The 4,358-nt window shown below is 42.1% G+C and overlaps 1 long non-coding RNA gene across 1 annotated transcript; it reads right to left on the bottom strand.

Annotated features, from left to right (window-relative positions):
* Positions 1-373: 373 nt before the first annotated feature.
* LOC109943042 (uncharacterized) lies at positions 374-1,215 on the bottom strand. Its single transcript, XR_002265652.1, has 2 exons — positions 672-1,215; positions 374-603 (listed from the first exon to the last, which is right to left on the bottom strand). It is a non-coding gene; the product is annotated as an uncharacterized lncRNA (long non-coding RNA).
* Positions 1,216-4,358: the final 3,143 nt, after the last annotated feature.

Genomic DNA, 4,358 nt, shown 5'->3' with positions numbered 1-4,358 from the left:
AAACGGCCTTCAGCGACCTACGGTTGGTCGCTAAAAACTTTTAGCGACCCATAAGGATGGTCGCTGTAAGTGCCGTCGCTAAAGGCTTTAGCGACCGACATCTTTTTAGCGACCGACCGTCCGTTGCTAATATTGTATATTTAGCGACCAACCGTGGGTTGTTGTACTGTAGATTTAGCAACCAATCATGAGTCGTTATACTATACATTTAGCAACCAACAGAAAGTTGCCCCTAGTTATAGTCGTTAATAATGATAATATACCATTAATTAGCATTCAACAACTGTTATATATACAAAAGCATCACAAATCACCAATTTTTATACACATAATCACATAGATATACAAATTTAATTAGTATCGCACAATGATAGATCCACATCACATAAACCATCAACAAGCACCACAACAAAATCATTCACAAAACCTACACATGTTATTATATTTTGCACATATTTACAAACACTTTACAAAATCATTCACAAAAGTACCAACGCTTCAAGTGAGTCACAAAAGCCTTCACAAAAGCACTCCAACTTCTTGTATCCTCTTGTTTTAAGGCACAAGCTTGTAGGGGTTGTGATGTTGGCACTTACTTGATGTCTACAGTAAAAATGAAGTGTTAAATATAGATCACAATGAATGCAGATATCTCTAATTTTATGACTCACTTCTCTCTTCAAAACTTGTTCATATGGCAGTGGTTGCCCCAGATCTTGATCATATGGCAGTGGTTGCCCCAGCTATAAAGTTCTGTAGCTGTTCAAATCTTGTTCATGCCCATAATGAGTTCTCATGGCGCCCTGATCACCACACTCCTCTATATGCATGTTTAACCTGTCGACCAATACATCTCCATAGATCACTTCACACAAAACATGACTGAAATGAAATACTAAGCATGATTTGAGTAAAAGGTGTTAGGTAGATGCCTCGATCATATACGTTTGTGACAAACCAACAATTAGTCAATTACAAAGCAACTATTCACTAGTTACGCTACTCAGAAGCCAAGATTCCACGTTAAGAAAGGAAACATAAACTTACAGATTTCTTTATCTCGGCCATCTTGATTGATTGGATTGTTTTTAATCCTTGAAATCGCATCCTGCTCCCGCTGCCTTATTAGGAGTAGAGGATCAGAGTGGAGTTTTCTCCATGTATCATTTGCAGATTGGGGTTTATCCTCAAATAAAGCTCCCGGTGTAGCTGCCTAAAAATGTGTGGAGGAAAAAAGAAGAAATGTAACTATTAGATCATGTTCTGACCATGATAACATTATAACGATATCATAAACAGGGTAGAATATAACTCAAGGTAAAAAATCAAGTTTAAGCAAGAAACAAAGTTAAAATTTGAAACCAGCAGCTGGGAGTACAACCACCTGACAGCAATAATCAAGCATGGCGCAGCTGGGAGTACGCGGCGCACCAGCAGCTGGAGTACGCGGCCGTGGCGCAGCTGGAGTACGCGGCGCACGTACATGGCGCAGCTGGGAGCGGCGGCCGTCACCGGAGAAGCCGAGCAGGGCGCGACGTAGAACTAGAGCAGAGTGGGGACGCGGCCAAGGAAGTGACGGCCGAGCGCCATGGGTGAGCAGAGAGGATTCAGCGAGCTGGAGCAGGGCGTCGGGGCTCGGCCTGGGCGCGTCGGGGGAGGCCTGGGCGCGTCGGTCCGCCTGCGCGCGTCGGGGGAGGCCGGGCGGCTCGGCCGCCGCTGCTTGGTCGGGACAGGAGCGAGGCGAGGGAAGGGAGGAGAGAGGTGAGGGGAGAGAGAAGAGGGAAGGGAGAGATAGAGGCGGCGGCGGCTGTGGCTGGGAAAGAAGCAGGGAGCGCGCTATGGTTAGGTATGGGCCTCTAGTGGGCCTTAGGGTTAGGGAGGGTTTTCTTTTTTTATTTTAAAATGTATTTTTAAATTACTCAAAAATTTATAAAAAATTTACTAAATAAATAATAAACATTTGAATACATTATTACGAATGCAAATAAATAATAAACATTTGAATAAAAATTTATTACCCTATTTATCATAATAACTAAATTCATTATTTTTAGTTGATGGCTTTTATAGCGTTACAACAACTCAGATATTGCATCATCTTCTTAGGATGCTCGCTAAACTCATCATCATTGTTACCATGATTCATAAAAGAGGACGAAGCTTCTCCATGTAAGGTCCATGTTGTGTACCCTTTTAGAAAATCATCACATATCAAGTGTTCTCGCACATAAACAAACCATGAAATAAACATGCAAGCAATATTAAAAAGAAATAAATCACCATGCAATTTAGCGATCAATGTTTATTTGTTTTAATTAATTTTTAGTCACTAACATCTAGGTATGTTCAGGCTATAAGATTTGATAGTGATCATTCCTCTATAGCGACCCACCGCTAGTCCCCGACAACATCTATAGCGACCAACCATAAGTTGTTAAATTTCTAGACTTTTAGCGACCAACCGACCGTTGCTATAAAAGGATTTAGCGACTAACCGTCGGTCCCTAACCTTTAGCAACCAACAGTTGGTAACTAATAAGGGTCGCTAAAGATCAACCGTCGTGTAGTGTGAGCTTTGGAACTTACTCTGCGCTCCCTTAGGAACGACTTGTAGCTTCTTCACCTCTTAGGTGACATTTTAGCTCTGCATCCCCTTAGGGATGACTTTTGAGCTTCTCCCTGTTCTTTTTGCACTCGATGGTGCGGATCCTGATGTTACATTTTACATATGGGTGAATTTGGCCCTTGTATTACATAGGCATAAACAAAGAATGAAAATTACAACCTATGGGCCCGTTAAAAACCTTTCTCCCCACTTGAAAGGAAAAGGGTGCCATAGGGGAAAAAAGAAAATTACATTATTTACACATAATATCTTCGAAGCTCATCTGCGTTCCAAGATCTTGGAATGTCATTGCCGTCCATGTCTTTCAACCTGTAAGAGCCAGGTCTTGACGAAGATACAACCAGAAAGGGACCTTCCCACTTAAGCTGAAGCCTCCCCACTGTATCAGGGTTGGCCACCCTTCGAAGCACCAAATGACCTGGCTTTATTTTTTTCAATCTTACTTTTCTATCACGCCATTTGACTGTTTCGGACTAGTATTTATTAATGTGCTCTATGGCTTGAAGTCTGGTCCCTTCTATGGTATCCTTTATTACATGGCAGTCACCTTCGTCCTCTGTTGAAGCTAAAGTTCTTATTGAACCTGTTCTTGCTTCCTCCGGTGTAATCGCTTTGTCACCGAACAGAAGCTTGAACGGAGTAAATCCTGTCGACCTTGATATAGTAGTGTTGTGGTTCGAGACCACTTTTATTAATTCATCTGGTCACTTTCCCTTGGGCTGATTGAAGATTGACTTCATTATTCCTGTTATTATAATTCCATTTTCCCTTTCTACCAATCCATTTGACTTCAGATGCCTCACTGATGCGAAGTGTATTTTTGTGCCAATTTGGCTACAAAAGGTTTTGAAAGTTTCGACATCGAACTGAGTTCCATTATCAACGGTGATAGCCTTCAGCATGCCAAAGCGACAAACGATGTTTTGCTAGAAGAATTTCTGTACTGTGGTCGAAGTTATTGTAGCCAAAGGCTTTGCTTCAATCCACTTAGAAAAATATTCCACCGCCACCACAACATATTTCAAGTTTCCTTATGCCGGTGGGAGTGGTTCTAACAGATCCAATCCCCATCTTTGCAGTGGCCAAGTTGGATGTATTAGTTGGGTCAAAGACGAAGGTTGCTTCTGGTCTCTAGCGCATCTTTGGCAATTTTCACATTTTTGTACTAATTCTGCTGTATCCGAAGCTGCCTTCGGCCAGTAGAAACCTTGTCTGAAAACCTTCCCCAGCAGGGGCATAGACCCAATGTGGGCCCCACATAGTCCTACATGTATCTCCTTCATTAATTCTTGCCCTTCGGTTCTGGACAAATACTTGAGCAACGGAAAACATATGGTCTTGTCCTTGCTTCCATTCTTTTATTATAAACTTCATCATCCAAAAAACAGTTGCCCTGGAGGAAAGATACAATCTTAGTCCTCCAATCTTCACTATGTATCGATGAAATTGTGAGCACCGCTCTTTCCATGAGCTCAACTAAAGGTGCTTTTATTGTTTCAAAAATACTTCCGAAGGTACCGGGAGCCCCTGTGCCGCCGATTTGGCTAATAAGTCTGCATGCTCATTTTCTCCCCTTGGGATGTTCTTTACAGAGAAACCTTCAAAAGAGGCTTCCAACCTTCGGACTGCATCTAGATATTTTTCAAGCTTTGGGTCTCTTACCTTGCTGCTTTTGTCCACATGACCCGATATAACTTGTGAATCAGTCTTGAGAATTGCCCTTCTTATACCC

Source organism: Zea mays, chromosome 10, assembly GCF_902167145.1.
Source record: "Zea mays cultivar B73 chromosome 10, Zm-B73-REFERENCE-NAM-5.0, whole genome shotgun sequence".
NCBI classification, from domain to species: Eukaryota; Viridiplantae; Streptophyta; class Magnoliopsida; order Poales; family Poaceae; genus Zea; species Zea mays.
Note: the sequence above shows the minus strand (reverse complement) of the source record. Positions and strands in the feature narration are given on the sequence as shown.